Source organism: Primulina tabacum, chromosome 4 (assembly GCF_025594145.1).
Source record: "Primulina tabacum isolate GXHZ01 chromosome 4, ASM2559414v2, whole genome shotgun sequence".
NCBI lineage: Eukaryota > Viridiplantae > Streptophyta > Magnoliopsida > Lamiales > Gesneriaceae > Primulina > Primulina tabacum.
Window position 1 is genome coordinate 32,372,086 of NC_134553.1, and position 20,682 is coordinate 32,392,767.

Below are 20,682 nucleotides of genomic sequence, written 5' to 3' on the forward strand. Positions count from 1 at the left end.
CAGTGTCGTATTGAAAAGACAAAGGGGCCGAGTTCGCCAACTTGAGACAAGGCCAGTGGAACATAGAGGAGTATGTTGCCAAATTCTCGTCCTTACTTCGATTTGCACCTCACGTAGCAGGGAATGATGAGGCAGTGGCCGATCAGTTCATAAATGGCTTGAATCCGGATATCTTCACTTTAGTGAACACGGGGCGACCCAACACTTTTTCTGAGGCGCTGAATCGAGCGAAGGGAGCAGAGGCTGGCTTGATTAGGCAGCGAGGAGCTTCCTATAGTGTTCAGGGTCAGAGACCGCCACCGTTCGCCACACAGTTTCCACCACCTCCTCCTCGATTTGATAGTGGAATCAGTAGTAGTGGGAAGAAAGATTCTTTGAAGGCTAAGGGTAAGCAGTTCAAGAGAGCAGGGAGCAGTTCATCGAGCTCCAGTGGATCAAGACAGAGAGGTCCTGGCCAGAGTACAAATGTGACAGGGGTGTATTGCACTACTTGTGGAGGCCGACATGCCACAGAGCAGTGTCAGGGAGTGATGGGCAGATGTAACATATGCAGGCAGCAGGGACACTTCGCCAGAGTCTGTCCCCAGAGAGGTGCACAGCGATCCCAGAGTGCAGGGTCATTAGCATCAGTGACTCAGCCTGAGAGACAAGCTTCGTCTGTCCATTCTTTCCAGCCCACGCCTACACAGTCCCAACCTAGAGCCAAAGGTGGCCAGACAGTGAGCCAACCTCCTAGACAGCAGGCTAGGGTGTTTGAACTGACGGAAGAGCAATCCCAATATGCATCTGCATATGTATTGATAGATACAGGTGCATCACATACATTCATATCAGAACGTTTTGCATTGACACATGCATTGCCTGTAGAGTCATTGTCTACTGTAATGTCTATTTCATCTCCGTTGGGAAGTGGTCTGATATCTGTGACTTCAGTTAGACATTGTGTACTACAGTTTGAAGGGCATGAGATCGATTTAGAATGTGTTGTACTTGGTTTATCTGATTTTTATTGTATTGTCGGGATTGACATGTTGACTAAGTACAGAGCCACCATAGACTGTTTTCACAAGATTGTCAGATTCAGACCTGAAATGGCAGAGGAGTGGAAATTCTATGGTAAGGGTTCCAGATCTCGGATTGCCTTAGTATCTGCTCTGGCTATGAGTAGATTGTTGCAGCAAGGAGCAGAAGGGTTCCTTATTTATTCAGTAGATTTACTGAAATCGAGCCCGGCATTGGCAGATTTGCTAGTAGTACAGGAGTTTGCAGATGTATTTCTTGACGAGATTCCAGGGTTACCTCCAGCCCGAGAGGTAGATTTTAGCATTGATCTTATTTCAGGTACCGCTCCTATATCTCGAGCTCCGTATAGGATGGCGCCTATAGAGTTGAAGGAATTGAAAGCACAACTAGAAGATCTTCTAGCCAAGGGATATATCAGACCCAGTGTATCTCCTTGGGGTGCACCAGTGCTATTTGTGCGCAAGAAAGACGGTTCTATGAGATTGTGTATAGATTACAGGCAGCTGAACAAGGCAACGATAAAGAACAAATATCCTTTGCCTCGTATCGACGACTTATTTGATCAGTTGCAGGGATCATCTATCTATTCCAAGATTGATCTGAGATCTGGATATCACCAGCTAGCGAGTACGAGATATTGATATACCAAAGACAACATTCCGAACCAGGTATGGACATTACGAATTTATTGTCATGCCTTTTGGTTTAACGAATGCTCCAGCGGTGTTCATGGGGTTGATGAGCCGTGTCTTTCAGAGATATTTAGATGAGTTTGTGATTGTTTTTATTGATGATATTTTGGTGTACTCTAAGAATTTGGATGAGCATGCCAATCATTTGAGAATTGTGTTGCAAACATTGAGAAATGAAAGATTGTATGCTAAACTGTCAAAGTGTGAGTTTTGGCTGAGACAGGTTGTCTTCTTGGGTCATATCATATCTGGAGACGGTATTTCTGTAGATCCGAGTAAAGTGGAAGCTGTGATCAGTTGGCCGAGACCGACTTCTGTGCCAGAGATACGCAGTTTCATGGGTCTAGCAGGGTACTATAGGCGATTCATCAAAGATTTCTCCAGTATTGCGAAGTTGATTACCCAGTTGACACAGGAAAATGCGCCGTTTGTGTGGTCTGCGGATTGTGAATCTAGTTTCCTATAGTTGAAGAAGAGGCTGACCAGTGCACCTATCTTGATGATTCCTTCGGGTACTGGTGATTTCGTTGTATATTGTGATGCATCTCACAGAGGACTGGGATGTGTTCTTATGCAGCGTGGTCATGTGATCGCATATGCCTCTAGACAGCTGAAGCCACACGAGATTCGATACCCCATTCATGATCTTGAATTGGCGGCTATCGTATTTGTCTTGAAGATCTGGCGTCACTATCTTTATGGTGAGAAATTTGAGATTTATTCTGACCATAAAAGCCTGAAGTATCTGTTTTCTCAGTCAGAGTTGAACATGAGACAGCGTAGATGGCTTGATCTACTGAAAGATTTTGATTGCGAGATCAAGTACTATCCAGGGAAGTCAAATGCAGCAGCAGATGCCTTGAGTCGAAAGGTTTGTGCCCTATCCTTATCGACGATAGGTGTTTCGAATTTAGTTGAAGATTGTTGTTTGTCTGATTTAGCATTTGACACAGATAGTAAACCACTAAGACTTGCCACGATTCAAGTTGAGCCAGATTTGATTATGAAAATCAAAGAATCTCAGAGAACAGATCAGAATATACAGCAATCAATTCAGATGGTCACATCAGGACATCAGTCGGAATATCAGGTACGTGATCTTGTCCTGTATGTGAATAACCGTATTGTAGTGCCAGATGTTTCAGAGTTGAAACAACAGATATTGTCAGCAGCGCATTGTAGTCGGTTCAGCATTCACCCTGGTGGCAGAAAGATGTATAACGATCTAAAGACACAGTTCTGGTGGAAACAGATGAAATCCGATATTGCCGAATATGTGTCTAAGTGCTTAAATTGCCAACAGGTGAAGGCCGAAAGAAAGAAGCCCGGAGGTTTACTTCAGAGCCTATCTATTCCAGAATGGAAATGGGATCACATTTCCATGGATTTCGTGACGAAGTTACCTCGATCATCCCGGGGCTGTGATGCGATTTGGGTCATTATTGATAGATTGACCAAATCTTCTTGTTTTATCCCATACAGAATGACATACCGACACGATCAGATGGAAGAGTTGTATGTCAGAGAAGTTGTCAGATTACATGGTGTGCCGAAGTCTATCGTATCAGATCGTGATCCACAATTCACTTCATACTTTTGGCACAGTTTGCAGCAGGCTCTAGGTACGACATTGCACCTGAGCACTGTTTATCATCCCCAGATAGATGGACTGTCAGAGCGGACTATCCAGATTTAAGAGGATATGTTGAGGGCTATAGTGCTAGACTTTGGCACTAGTTGGCAAGATTCACTACCATTGTGTGAAATCTCATACAACAACAGCTACCAAACGAGTATAGAGATGGCACCGTTTGAAGTATTGTATGGCAAGAAGTGCAGATCTCCTCTATATTGGGATGATATATCTGAAGTACCAGAACTTGGGCCTGATATGATTCGGGAAATGACTGAGAAGGTGAAGATCATTCAGAAAAGAATGAAGACGGCACAGGATAGACAGGCCAAGTATGCCAATATCAGACGTAGACCGTTAGTATTTGAACAGGGAGACAGAGTATTCTTGAAGATTCCTTTCAGAGGCGTTGTCAGATTTGGCAAACGCGGGAAATTGTCTCCTAGATACATCGGTCCATACGAGATTCTTGAAAAGATTGGCGATCGAGCATATCGATTGGGTCTTCCTCCTTCTCTATCCGGGATACATAACGTTTTTCATGTATCGATGCTGCGTAGATACATGCCAGATTATTCTCATGTCACTCAGCCTGACGAAGCTGAGCTAGATCAGACGTTGAGTTATGTCGAACAACCGATACAAATTCTTGATCGGAAAGAGAAACAGCTCAGAACGAAGACTATTCCGCTAGTGAAAGTCCAGTGGAGTCGTCATGGCACCGAGGAAGCGACTTGGGAGACAGAAGCAGATATAAAACAAAAATATCCCGAATTATTCTTGTGATGTGAGTATTTATTCAGCTTTTGAATTTACTGCTGTTCGTACATACTTTGATTAATTGATTTCACGTTCGAGGACGAACTAATATCTAAGAGGGGGAGCAATGTAATGCCCTAGATTGTATGTAGATAAAATGAAAGGATGAAGTGTTGCTTGAAGAAGGGACCGCACCCGCGTCTAGAGAAGCACCGCACCCGCGGTGCATGGACAGAAAGTTAATCATTTTTACAGTAGGGTCACCGCACCCGCGGTCCAAGAAGGAGTGCACCCGCGGTTGATGGACAGAGAGTTGGAAAGTATTTAGAGAAATGACACCGCACCCGCGGTCCAAACGTAACCGCACCCGCGTTGATGACACCGCACCCGCGGCCTTATATGTAGCGCACCCGCGGTCGACATTTATGCAAAGTTGAATGGACCGCTGAAGCCTGAGCGCACCCGCGGTTCCTGAACTACCGCACCCGCGGTCATGCGTGTTACGTGGAAAATATGACACTTGCCCCTCAACATGCAAGATATATATATGATTTGTACTTCATTCCTTCATTCTCCAGCTGCAAGGGACGAGAGCCAGGTTCAGAATTCCTCAACTCTCATTATAACTTAGATTTTGAATTGCGAAAGATCGAGCCACCCGAATTTCGATCCGACTTCGGTTCCGTACTCCTCTTGTTACCATCTACAAAAGGATGTAAGTTTGGTTATGTTTCAGCATGTTTTGAAGTTACGTGTTGGGGGAAATTCTGTTATGCTTATAATCATATGTTCTTGAGATCATGGACATCGTAGAAACGTAAACGAATCGAGAAAATGAGGGCATATGCAATTGTTATGAATTTCCAACATATATATGTATGAGTTTATGCAGATTTTGAGATATGACACATAGATTGTGCTAATTATGAGTTGAGGATTATGATTTGTTGAGATTTGAATGAACCGGTATCGAGAAACTATGCCGTTATACCGTCAAATTGTATCAAGATTTGATATTGAACCATACTAGTAATAGTTTGAGTATTGATTTGATATTGTGCATCTCAACATTGTCATTTCAGATTTGGATTGACAGATTCGATATCCCTACTGCGAGACTTCGATTTGTTCGACGAAAGGTATAATGCATGTTTTGTTTGGGGAAGACACAACTCAAATGAGATTCAATTTGAGTTTCCCAACCAAATCACATACTAGAATTGTTGTTTATCTTGTGATATGAATTTGATTTGTTTATAGATTTATATTCAAATCTCTTGATATGATAATGTCTTGTTTCTAGATTTATACTCAAGCCTTTGAGATAGGAGGGTCATTGGCAGACTTGCCAAACTAGATGTTCGGTGGTATCGACGCTTCGGATCAGATTCACTCCGATTGCAGACATTCGATACAGACTTGACCGAAGTCTAGGAATAAGACGTACAGTTACCCCGATTGGGAGGGTAGGTGACAGACAGTGACATCTTATTCACACCGGGATCCCTAGAGTAGAGTCGATTCGAGTCAAGACATGATTTGATTTGAGTTGCATGTTTAGATAGATCGGTTCATAGACTATGGAGCCATTGTTATTGCTTTCATGCATGATTTATGATTTCGTATCAGCATGTATACATGTTTTATACTGGGATTTGTTCTCACCGGAGTTTCCGGCTGTTGTTATGTCTATATGTGTGCATAACAACAGGTGGGGCAGGATCAGGGTCGCGACAGAGATGAGAGATCAAGATAGCGTGGTGACTTCGGGCGCAGAAGATCACTAGTGATGTTGTACTAGATTTGTACTACTCGTAGTTTATGGTTTGTATTAAACCCTAGTGATGTGTTGGTAGTAAGACATGACATGTATATTCTATGTGTTGTAATTAAATAAAGAAAGATATTATGTTTAGTGTTTACATTTGAATTAATGTTAAAAAAAGCGAAAATTTGACCCACCTTTTGAATAAAGATCCAGTTAATCCCCAAAAGAATTGAGTTAGAGCCCCCCACACTTTGCATCCTCAAAACGCCTCTGCAGCTCATCATTCATAGAAGCCTGCATATAACACTTGGCCTTCAAGTCATGGTCACACCAATCCTTGTAGGTCTGCAATTCCTCAGGAGTGCAGTCAGTCGGAGCCTCATCAGGGGGCGACTCAGTCAGTGTATATGCAATCTTTTCCGAGTTCAAGACGATCTTTAGGTTTCTTGGCCAAGTGAGATAATTAGGTCCGGTTAATACGTGTTTTTCGAGTATGGCAGAAAGCGGATTGCGAATTGAAGACATTGTCAAATTTTGTACTGAAAAGTAAAACAGATAAATGTTAATGACTATTTTAAAATATTTAGTAAGATATAAAGTATGGACTTTTACTTTATAAATTTTCGGTCCCACTGTTTTGACATTTTCACTATCCTCTAGTGCAAAAGGGAAACTCCTTTCCTCAGTAGGTACGTAAGGTCCAATTAGCGAATTATGATCCCGAATAATATCAGCCAATCATAATCCCTAAAAGGTAGTTTCCAATTGCATCACAATGCAACCCTCTACGTAAACTTTTGTCTCACGTTTGATTAGGACCCAATAATATGACGTCGTTCATCTTCACGTGTCAAGCCTTACCCATCGATGTTGAACCTTAATGGACGGTCGCCATGAGTTCCCCCAATAATATGAGCCGAAATCATGGGAGTTCCACGTAGTTCACATCACCATGTCAATGGATGTCACAGCTTTCCGGCACCCAGGGCCCCCCCCAATAATATGAGCCGAGCCCCGAGACGGGTAGCGTTCATCATGCACCCATTGTCGATGGAAGACATGGAAATTATAAACAAATTTATAATTCCCCTTTTCGGGCTTGGTATTAATTTTGAATCTTATTGCAAAATGTGGGTTTTTAATTTTGAAAGGTCTCATCATTAATTTTATTTAAAAATTGCCATGTTTGATCGTATGTTTGCCGGATTCATGCAACTTTGTTATTATCATAATAATAACGCACATACTCATTATTTATAACATATCATGCATATATTATAAACAGTAAACAAAACAAGGATGATCAATTGCCCCAAAACTAATGGCCCGTGTGAGCTAAGCACGGGCCTAGGTCCAATCCTAGGGAAATGCATGGGATGCAAATGCAACTATTACATAAGTTTCCAATATTTACATGTCTTCGATCTTCATAATCATCAAGGCCACCATCTTCCAATCTTGATCTTCCACTATACTATATTTACAAATAAATATTCATGGCAAATAGGGATACATCTCATGGGGTGGGATTGGGCCACAAACCAAGCCCACTTTAAATTTGATAATTATTACAATCATTCAACACAAAATATCCTAGCATACAACTAGAAAGTTGGGCTTGGGCTTTTGATCATCCTTCATGCATAATATCACATATCATACACCATCAATTAATTATCACAATAATTAATTGATCCAATATTATATATCTTGATCCAATCACTAACCGCCACGATTATAAACTAAATTAACAAAGTATACAAACACCTTTGTCTACTTTCTAATTAATTTATTTATAACCGAATTTCTTGTAAATCACAATTTACTATAAATAATTAAAGTCCAACTTCAATTATTTATTTAATGAGAAAATATTTGCAAATTTTGTAAATTTAAACTTAAGGGCCCAAAAAATTCATTTTCACCAAAAACATTTTGGTCCATTTAAATTTCACAAATATGTTAGCCATCCTATGGCCCAACAACTCAAGGCCCATGACACTTTGATATTTCAAAACACCTTTTGAAAACCCTAGTCGTCATCGCCGTCGCCGGAGCTCCGTCGCCGGATTCCGGCCAACATGCCAAATTTTTTTTAAAAATTTTTTTAATTTTAAATGGGGGGGTTCGGGCAGCCCGAGCTGCCCGAAATATGCCCCAAAAAGCCTTGATTTTGTTGCAAAAATTTCATCTCATGCGGTTAGAAATCGACCTCAATATAATATTATGTATATGCTACAAAAACTAGTACCCTTAGCTCTGATACCACTTGAAAGGGATCGATTAAGGTGTTCAAATGCGCAACGGAAGTTCAAAACTTTTCTATGGCATAAAACCGAAATTTTGAGTAAAAATTTGAACACCTTTGTACTAGTGTGTAACATATACTAAAACACCAAAATGTCATACATAGGGTGTTAAGAAATTATACCTATCAACCTCTTGAGGTTGATGATGGCTCCAACTAAGGTGTAAACACCTTAGCTCTTGTATGGCAAGACCTTCTACAAGCTTCCTCTTTTCCTTCAAATCGAGCCCACCACCAACTAGGAAGATACCCTCATATTTTGCACTAGAAAAATATGAGCATTTTTCTTTGAAAAGAGAATTGTTTCTCAACTATTGAAGAACAAAAATTGGGAGAAAAATGAGACTCAAATTTCGGCCATAGAGGTGGGAGGAGAGAAGGGAGACTTTTCTTGGTGCTTGAAAAAGTGATTGTGTGTCCCAAATGCGTGCCATGCCTTGGATGTGGAAAAAGTTGTCTCCCAACCCTTCACCTCCCATGCATGCTTTCCTATTTGGGCTTGTAACAATTACAAGGCCCATGTACTTTAATTTAATTGTCTCAAACATATTTGAGCCCAATTAAACCTTACTTGATATTACTCAAGTCACTAGTTGAATAATTATTTTACTATTGGGCTCTACAAGATCCAATATGATTTAATTAATTCAACACTTGAATTAATTTAATTAATTGGACTCTACTAGGCCCGCTAGTGTTTAATTAATTCAATACTTGAATTAATTTAATTTAGTCCATAATAATGTTTATGAAAATCACAATTTTCAAATACATTATTTATTTGGCCAACTTTTAATTTACGAACACTTCCTCAAATTAAAAGTTACATTCTCTTTATAGAAGTCATACTTCTATTTTTCCTTACGCTTATAAACTCCTTTATAAGCCGTTCAACACATTGAACTATTTTACTTCTCAACGGGATCTAGAAAGCTAGCACTTGTGTGGCCCTCAATGGTTCATTGATACAACTAGCCGTGGGTTCACATCTCCATGTGATTCGGACTAAACATGTCCTTATACGAGCATACCCCAATTGCTCCATTCTTACTTATCAACCCCTTGATAACAAGAACGTCAGAACTCAAGTCTGATAGTACCCAACCAATCATGTTAAACGCCTAGCAGCATCGCTTACATGATTCCCTAGGTATCAAATGATAGTGCCTGCAAGAACCATTCAATTATGGTTAGCGTACAGTACGGTCCCTTCAACTCATATATCCCGACCGATTCGACAACCATTGGTTTATCGAGAGTTGTCAATGAATCGATACTATGTATCATGTCGTAGTTGCATCGATGGTGTAATCTATGAAACCCCTTTCATAATAACCACCATACTCTGATCAGATATTTCAACCTACATATACATGAGAACACATTGGATATCCATACCCGAAGGTAAGCGGTGAATCCCCGACTACAATGCATCGACTCTTATATGTTTCGACAGAACACCCAACCTTGCCACCTGATGACCCCATGAGAGTCGGTAAACAAGTCAAAGTGTAATTCTAGCACATAGAGTCTCAATGTTGTCCCGGGTCATAAGGACTAATGGCGTACAACCATAAACTAGGACTTTTCCACTCGATAAGTGAGAACCACTTGGAAAGTCCTTTATGGAGGGTTGTTCAGTGCACTCTACCAGGAGCACCTATCTGCATGCTCGGACGTCACAATGTCCCCTACCAATGAAACATGGTACTCACATCGTAGATACTAGTCTCGAACTCGAGCGGCCTATATCCTTCTTAGCGGCGGCTGAATCGACTAGGAACTGTTTAGAATATACAGTATTACAAATATGAGTTTCATGATACTCATCATATGAGCATCTCATATTCTTTCTACTATTTGTATATTCAAGGGCTTTATCTATGCAACTAGCATGGGTATACAGATAAAAAAGTGCCAAAATGATAAATTCAAATATTATTAAAATAAAGATTGTTTATACATAGAGTTTCATTGTGAACACTCGGCCAACACTTGGCTCGATGGGCACCTACTCTAACACTTTCTGCCACCCTCGCGCACATGCGCGGATCCAGGTAGCGCATATGCGCGAGGTTCTCTGCCTGCCTCGCGCATATGTGCCGGGCGAGGTCGCGCATATGCGCGAGGACTTATCCTCGCACATAAGTCCCATCTTCTCTTTGGCTGTCTCAGTCTGATCCGTTCCGTCTATAATCATATCACAATTATCAACAAATCATATCGGATTACAGTAATCAAAATTTCAGGCATTACAGTTTTGATGCACCGAGGACATGTTATTGCTTATGCTTCAAGACAATTGAAACCACATGAGACTCGCTATCCGATTCATGATCTTGAATTGGCTGCCATCGTGTTTGCATTGAAGATCTGGCGACACTATCTATATGGTGAGAAATTCGAAATTTATTCTGATAGAGTTTGAAATATTTATTTTCACAGTCAGAACTGAATATGAGGAAACGAAGATGGCTTGATATATTGAAAGATTTTATTGTGAAATCAAATACTATCCGGGAAAATCAAATGCAGCAGCTGATGCAATGAGTCGAAAGGTATGTTCTTTATCCTTATCGACGGTTGGTGTTTCGAATTTGATTGAAGATTGCTGTATTTCTGGATTAGTATTTGAGACAGATTATCAACCTCTGAGATTGTATGCTATTCAAGTTGAACCAGAGTTGATTTTTCGAATTAAAGAAACACAGAAAGTTGATCAAAATATTCAGAATTCGATTATGATGGTCAGATCAGGGCATCGATCAGAATATCAGGTTCGTGATAATGTGTTATATGTGAATAATCGACTTGTTGTGCCAGATGTTTTAGACTTGAAACAGCAGATTTTTACTGAAGCGCACTGTAGTCGTTTGAGTATTCATCCTGTTGGCAGAAAAATGTACAATGATCTGAAGAAATAGTTTTGGTGGAGACAGATGAAATCAGACATTGCAGAGTTTGTATCGAATTGCCAACATGTGAAAGCAGAAAGGAAGAAACCAGGAGGTCTGTTGCATAGCTTATCTATTCCAGAATGGAAATGGGATCACATTTCCATGGATTTTTTTACGAAGCTACCACGATCCTCCCAGGGTTGCGATGCGATTTGGATCATTATTCATAGATTAACCAAATCAGCATGCTTTATTCCTTACAGAATGACATACAGATACGACAAGATGGCAGAGATTTATGTCAGAGAAGTGGTCAGAGATTTATGTCAGCATGTTGTTGTGTTTGTATGTGTACATGACAACAAGTGAGACAGGATCAGGGTCGAGAAGAGGATGAAAAATCGAGCTTAGAGTGGAAATCCGGGCTTAGATGTAGAACTAGTTTTCAACACTTGATATGTAGTCGATGAATACTAGTGTGTTATGATTGTATATTTTACAAGACTTTTACTTTTGACCAGGTTGTAATTATGCACTTGATCTTGTGAATTAAATAAGATGTAGCATAACTTGGTGTAGTATTTGTACACTTGTTGAAAAAAAATAAAAAAAATTCGACCCAATAGAGTTAATTGATCCACTTAATCCCAAATAAGACTGAAGAAATGAATTAGCTTCCAGGTCCCCACAAAATAAGTGTCCCTTGTATTATACATTTACGCTCATCTATATTGATCTGATATGGAAATGAAGCGGCGGCACTTCTGATGATTAAGCTTCACTTAAATTGTCAGTTTCAGCTTGTAGTTGGGTTTTCGTCTGTTGATCAGTTGAACTAATTTTTTACAATTGAAATCTTGTCCGCTGATCAGTTCAGCCGATGTGCTATCAGCTTGGACTCAACACCTTGCAAGTTTCTAAAACAACAAATTAAAGAGTCAAGAGAAGTGGCTACAACGTTAGTTGCAGAGCCAAGACCTTCTCTCTTCCACGGTAAATCCATATAAAATATTTAATAGGATTTTGAAATCCATTTTAAATTCTATTTTAAAACATTTTAAACATCAGTTTTCAAATGTCCTTCTTAGAACAACTAGCTCTGATACCAATTGAAGGATCGCTTGCTGGGCAGCTTGAGGTGCTTCAAAAAAAATATTCTCCAAGATCTGTAATAGCTCGTATTCTTACAAGACGAATATCTTCTGGAATACCTTTTTGCATTAGCAATCTGAATGTTTCACACCTTCCTGCATAAATTTTTCTTAGAACATTTTCAGAAACAGAGGGAAAATATTTACAAATATTTGAGAGAATTTCATCCATTTTGAAAAGAAAAGAAATGATTTTTTTTATTTTTTTATTTTTGTATCAGCAATTGTGGGAAACCGATTTAACCGACTATGAGAGTCACGGAGTATCGTTATCCGCCATTTAACCGGGAAAATAAAAAGATTAAGGATACCTGAAATAAAAACAAACAAAATTAAATTCAACATAAAAATTTAAGGATCAAAAAGGGAAATAAACTCTTCTTGAAAGATTTCATTTTCTAAAAATGGTTTAAGCCTTTGTCCATTTACTCTAAAAATATCACCATTTTTAGGATTTTCAATATCCACAGCTCCATAAGTATACACATGCTTTACAACATATGGGCATGTCCATCTTGATCGTAATTTTCCTGGGAATATGTGAAGTCGAGAATTATAAAGCCAAACTTTTTTACCAATCTCAAAAGATTTTCTAAGAATTGTTTTATCTTTATAAATCCTTGAATTCTCATACGCGTCATTTCTGAGTTCATCAAGTTCATTAAGTTGCAATTTACGCAATTTGTTGGCATCATCCATGCTTGAATTTAAAGTTTTGATCGCCCAATAAGCTTTATGTTCCAATTCCACAGGCAAATGACAATGTTTTCCATAAACCAACCTATAGGGAGACATATTCAATGATGTTTTAAAAGCTGTTCGATATGCCCAAAGTGCATCATTAAGTCGCAGAGACCAATCTTTTCTATTTGAGTTAACAGTTTTTTCCAAAATTTGTTTTATCTCCCTATTAGCTAATTCAACTTGTCCATTTGTTTGAGGATGATAAGGAGTAGTTACTTTATGAGTAATACCATATTTTTTCATTAATGAAGCAAATGGTTTATTAACAAAGTGAGTTCCCCCATCACTTATCATGGCTCGAGGAATTCCAAATCTACTAAAAATATTTTCTTTTAAAAATTTGATGACGATTTTATGATCATTTGTTCGACATGGAATTGCCTCTATCCATTAGGAAACATAATCAACTGCAACTAAAATATACAAGTATCCAAACGACGGTGGAAAAGATCCCATAAAATCAATTCTCCAACAGTCAAAGATTTCAATTTAAATGATAGGATTCAAAGCATCATGTTTTTTTTTGAAATCGCACCCAATTTTTGACAATTTTCACAGATCTTGCAGATTTCGTGGGTGTCTTTAAACAAAGTGGGCCAATAAAATCCATACTGCAAGATTTTTGCAGCCGTTTTCTTTGAAGAAAAATGTCCTCTGCATGCTTCTGAATGACAAAATTTAATGACACTACTTACCTCATTGTTGGGTATGCAACGTCGAAAAATTTGATCCGGACAATACTTGAACAGATACGGATCATCCCAATAAAAGTTTTTTACCTCATTCAAAAATTTTCTTTTATCTTGAGAACTCCATTGCGGTGGCATTTTTCCTGTCACAAGAAAATTTACTATGTTAGCAAACCAAGGGTGTAGTAGTAACTGAAAATAGATGTTCATCAGGAAAATTATCGTTAATTGGTGTCATTTCACAAGATGATCCTGTTACTAGTCTCGATAAATGATCGGCTACGACATTCTCGGTTCCTTTTTTATCTTTGATCACAATGTCAAATTCTTGGAGCAACAAAATCCATCGTATCAGTCGTGGCTTTGCATCCTGTTTGATCAATAAATATCTAATAGCAGAATGATCAGCAAACACAATAATCGTTGATCCAATCAAATAAGAACGAAATTTATCTAATGCAAATATTACAGCAAGTAGTTCTTTTTCAGTTGTGGAGTAATTCATTCGAGCATTGTTTAAAGTTCTACTTGCATAATATATCACATAAGGCTTACCGTTTCTTCTTCGACCCAATACTGCACCGACTGCATAATCACTCGCATCGCACATGATTTCAAATGGTAAAGACCAATCAGGAGGTTGCATGATAGGAGCTGATGTTAAATGTCGAATGATTTTATCAAAAGCATTTTGACATTCTCGAGTCCACTCAAATGCAATGTCTTTTGTTAAGAGGTTACAAATGGGTTTAGAGATTAAACTAAAGTCCTTTATAAACCTCCTATAAAATCCAGCATGTCCCAAAAATGAGCGAATTTCTTTAATGGTTTTTGGAGAGGGTAAATTGGCAATGACATCAACTTTTACTTTATCAACTTCAATTCCATGAGATGACACGACATGTCCCAAAACAATTCCAGAAGTAATCATGTAATGACATTTTTCCCAATTTAAAATAAGACATTTTTCCTCGCATCTTTTTAAAACTTTTTCCAAATTTTCAAGACAATTATCAAATGTATTCCCAAAGACAGTTAAATCATCCATGAAAATTTCCAAACAATTTTCAACCATGTCGGAAAAAATGCTTAGCATACATCTTTGAAATGTTGCTGGGGAATTGCATAATCCAAATGGCATCCTTCTAAATGCAAATGTTCCAAAAGGACATGTGAATGTAGTTTTATCTTGATCTTCGAGTGCAATGGGAATTTGATAATAACCTGAATATCCATCAAGAAAACAGTAGTATGGATGACCCGCTACTCTTTCTAAAATTTGATCCAAAAATGGTAATGGAAAATGATCTTTTCTAGTGGCGTCATTTAATTTTCTATAATCAATACACATCCGCCAACTAGATGGGACTCGACTTGTTAACAATTCACATTTTTCATTTTTTATCACTGTGATGCCAGATTTTTTTGGAACTACTTGTGTTGGGCTTACCCACTTACTATCAGAAATAGGGTAGATAATCCCAACATCAAGTAGTTTGAGAACTTCAGTTTTCACAACATATTTCATGTGTGGATTTAATCTCCTTTGTGGTTGTTGAGATGTTTTAGCATTTTCTTCTAAATGAATTTTGTGTGTGCAAATTAGTGTATTAATGTCCTTGAGATCTTTTAGTGTCCAACCAATTGCATTTTTATGTCTTTTAAGCATATCAACTAATTTACCTTCTTGATCACTTTCTAGTTTGGAAGAAATTACCACCGGATATGTTTCATCTTCTCCAAGAAATGCATACTTCAATTCCTCTGGCAAGGGTTTTAACTCCAATATGGGTGGTTCGTCTTTGTTCTCATATTTTGCATCAAATTCTTTCTCTGATCCTGGTAACGAGTGATACCTGATAAAATCATCAAGATCAATTTCAATATTTTCTTTAACAGTTTCAATTCAACAAATATCTAATTGATCACGAGTACTCCCTTCTTGAATGTTTTCTTCCACGAGTTTCAATAAGATTTTCATCTTCACTTTCATCTCCTTTGTCATGTGGTTGCTTACAAAGATTAAAAACATTGAGCTCCAAGGTCATGTTACCAAATGACAACTTCATTATTCCATTCCTGCAATTTATAAGAGCATTAGAAGTTGCTAAAAATGGACGACCCAGAATTACAGGAATTGCATTACAAGCTTCGATAGGTTGTGTATCTAAAACTATGAAATCGACAGGATATACAAAGTTATCAACTTGGACCAATACGTCTTCTACCATACCTCTTGGCACTTTAACAGATCTATCGGCAAGTAAAAGTGTTACTGAAGTAGATTTTAACTCGCCTAGAATTGAGTTATTGATAAACTGAATATGAACGTAAATTCACACTAGCTCCAAGATCAAGCAAAGCTTTTTTAATCTTTCGTTCTCCAATAATACATGAAATAGTAGGACAACCAGGGTCTTTGTATTTCAAAGTATTATTATTTGAATGATTGCACTTACTTGTTCGGCTAAAAATGCTTTCTTTTTCACATTCAATTTTCTTTTCACAGTGCACAAGTCTTTCAAAAATTTGGCATATGATGGTACCTGTTTTATTGCATCTAATAAAGGAATATTAACTTTTACTTGTTTAAAAATATCATATATATCAGAATTCAAATTTGATTTTTTTGTATTTTTCAATGCATGAGGGAATAGTGGTGACACTGTCTGTTGAACCTCCTCTTCGCAAGTTATGGGTTCCACTTCCTTACCCTTTGGAGTTGATTTATCATCATCTTCACAAGGTACAAGAATGGATTTTTCCACAACCTTACCACTTCGAAGGGTAATAACATATTTTACCTGATCCATCGATTGAGTTCCAGAAGTTCCAGTTTGTGAATGATGATCCTTGGGATTAGGCAGAGGTTGTGAAGGAAATTTACATTTTTCATGAACATTAAATGCAGATGCAAATTTAGCAAGAGTATCTTTCAAATCTGGCATGGTTTGAGCAGTTTGAGTATTGATAGACTCTTGCTTTGCAATGAAAGAATTCAATGTATCTTCCAAATTTCTTTTAGGTGAAGGAACATAAGGTGCATAATTTTGAGAATTTTGTTGATTTTGGAAATGTGGTTGTGAAAATTGTGCAGCATTATCATTCCTCCAACTAAAATTTGGATGATTTCGCCAACCTGGATTGTAATTTTGAGAAATGGTTCAAAATTTGGCCTTTTGAAATTGTTCAAAACATTGGCTTGTTCATGGAGACATTCTTTAAAAGAGGGCAAAGTGGGACAATCTTTTGTAAAATGATAACTTGTATCACAGATGTGACACACAATTTGTGGGGACCCGGACACTAATTCATTCCTTAATCATCTTTAGAAATAATTCAAACAATTATAATAAACAGGGTCTAATTTTTTTTTTTAAAATACAAACAGAAACGTAATGTAATTCAATTCAAATTACATATTAAACATAAACATACAAATCTTGTATTGTCTACAAGAATTCAACTAGGTTCAACTATATGACAGTGCTGAATCCTAAGTTGCCTCAGAGCCCGGATCTCCACGCTATCTAGTCCAGCCTCGTTCTTTCCTTGACCCTGATCCTATCCCACCTGTTGCCATGCACACATACAAACAAGAAAACAGCCGGATAACTACGGTGAGAGTTACATTCTCAGTATAAATCATGTATACATGCAATCATAAAAACAATATAAAAGCATATAACAGATATGTCTAACATGTATTCAAATCAGAATATAAATCCATATCAAGAATAAATCCTATTCTAAACATGTACCATCATCAGGAACATAAATCAATATGTATCATATACAGGAACATAATCAACATAAATCAATATAACTGTCAATTTGACTCATGACTCCACATTTTAGACTAGACTCAATCCTAGTCTAGGGATCCCGGTTCCCAGAAGTTGGCATTCCCATATCGACCAACAGTAATAGAAAAGACTCCAGTTCTATCCACGTCGATAGGGTATCGATCACCAGTAATAGAAGAAGCTCTGATTCTATCCACATCGATATAGTATCGATCACCAGTAATAAAAGAAGCTCGGGTTCTATCCACATCGGTATAGTATTGATTACCAGTAATAGAAGGAACTTCGATTCTATCCACATCGATATTATATCGACCATCAGTAATAGAAGAAGTTATGATTCTATCCACATCGATACGGTACCGATCACCAGTAATAGAAGAAGCTCCGATTCTATCCACATCGATATAATATCGATCATCAGTAATAGAAGAAGTTATAATTCTATCCACATCGATAGCCAAACATCCGGTGACAGACTTTGGCACAATCTCCAATACACTATCTTGTGACATTGTGCAATGTGCCCGTGGCGATCCCACCACTATCAGGCACTTCTGTCACAAGATTACTCGTCTAATACCTGTTGTCTATAAATCAAGAGAACAAGTACATCAATCAAATCAATACAATAAGGTAAAGTATGTGATTTAGGGAAACTCGAGTCAAACCTCACTCGAGTTGTGCAATACCAACTCAACATTAATTTATACCTTTATCTTCTCGGTCCGACGAAGACGAAGTATCGAAGTCAAGTCTGTCCATATCAAATCTGATAATGACAATTGAATAGATACAATATCAATACATACTCAGTTCAAAACCTGTTCTGATCAATACTCAAATCAAAACATAATCGGATCAATGCCAATCGACATACGATACCATAATACCATCTAAATCAATACCGAATTTGATCAATATCAATCAACTGATGTTTCGACGGTATAACAATACAGTCTCGATAACCCCGTCAATTTCAACACCACAGATATGATACCAGAACTCATAATCAATATCGGTGCAACTCATAATTTCAATAACAATACAAATCTGATATCGAATCTCAATTAATCAATTCCACAAATCATAACAATTACATAACTAGTCTGTTCTTTAATCTGACTTCGATTATACGATGTCCACTGTATCAGAAACACCATATATGATTCCTATTCAATTCTAACAACATCATAATTTCAAACGACATCAAAACGTAATAAAACTTACGCCCAGTTGTAGATATCGTCGCTAGGAACTCGGTACTGTACTCAGATTCCAAAAACAGACGGACGGATTTTTCGTAAATCTCGATCAAAATCAGAACTTGCTTCTTTCGTTCTTTTCTTTCTTTTCTTCTGAGAATTAATGTTTGTTATATATATATATACACGTCCACGCATGCAAGGCAAGTGGCGTCGTGCATGTTCTGCACGTTGCGCGCATATGTGCGCACAAAGTCGCACATATGCGCCGGTTGTTCGGACCAGCACTTCGTCTAATCGCGCATATGCGCCAATCACTTCCGCGCATATGCGCCGAACATTCTGTCCATCACGCGCATGTGCGCCATCTACGTCGCGCATATGCGCCGAACTCTCTGGAATTCTCCCTTGGCTTCTCGCATGGCTCGCGCATGTGCGTCGAACTCTCTGGATGTTCCGCGCATGTGCGCACATTCAAGCCGCGCATGTGCGCGCATGGTTCTGTCTTTCTCGCGCATGTGCGCCCATACATGTCGCGCATGTGCGCGGGGACTCTTCTTGCACCTCATGTCAAATCTTCTTTCGGCTCTCCCGGTCTAATCTTTTCTGTCTATAATCATATCAATTAATCAATAAATAATTTCATATTAATCTCATATTACCGTAATTAAAATCTCGGGCCTTACACAATTTCTTGAACAGATTTTAATTGACCATTCTTTTTCAATTCAAGTGCCTCCACTTTTCTTGACAAAGAAGTAAATCTAGCTTGGAGATCATGTTCATCTTTGAGAGTGTACATACCTCCATCAGATGTAGGAGATTGAATCTTGTTTGATGGTTCAATTGTACCTATAGTGTCCCAATTTTGAGCATTTTCAGCTAATGAATCGAGATACTCAATTGCCTCGTTTGGATATTTATCTTCAAATGTTCCATTACGCATAAATTCAACCATTTGCCTATCTTTAGGTGTTAAGCCTTCATAAAATTGAGAAACAACTCTCCAAATTTCAAAACAATGATGTGGACAAAGATTAAGCAATTCTTTGTATCTATTCCAACACTGATAAAAAGTTTCTCCTTGTTTTTGAGTGAAAGTGATGATTTGCCTTTTGAAAGAATTTGTTCTATGAGATGGAAAAAACTTTTTCAAAAATTGTTGTTGCAATTCATCCCAAGTTCGAATGGATCCCGATCTAAGATTTTGTAGCCATGTTTTAGCTTTATCTTTTAAAGAAAAAGGAAAAAGCTTAAGTCGAATGGTGTTCATGCTACAATTTAGATCATTATATGTGTTGCACACTTCTTCAAACTCTCGTAAATGCATGTATGGATTTTCAGAATCTAAGCCATGAAAATTGGGTAAAAGTTGGATAATACCAGGCTTAAAATTGAAATGAGATGCATCAGGGGGAAAAACTAGACATGAAGGTGCACTAGTACGTGTAGGATTCATGTGATCTCTAAGTGTTCTTCGTCTATCATGATCATGTTGAGATTGAATTTCATCTTCATTTTCTTGGATGGGTTCTTCCGCCATGTTTTGTAAAAATAAAGGGTTATTTCGAATGAGTCGACCACTAAGTGTACGTGACCAAATGCTCATGCAAATGCAAATGCAAAAGAATAAAAACACACAAAAGCAATAAAAATTCAAATAAAGAAAAATAAAATATAAACAAAATTAAATAGACTTGAAATTAAATTATACTTCCCCGGCAACGGCGCCAAAAACTTGTTGCGACTTTGATTGTTGCACTCCCAAGAGCAGGTTGTCCACAAGTAGTATAATTCGATGAGTTCGAATATCGTCTCCACGAGGAAGCTAAGCTAATTACAAGTCCACTACAATGTCTTTTTATTTATTTTTTCTTTTAGTTGTTTGAATCTTTAATTGGTAATTTTTAATTGTTCAAATTTTAATTAAGTAGTTGAGATTAAATGATCCACTCTTGGTATTTTAATAAAGTTAACATTAACGAACATTATTGAAATCCACTTAAT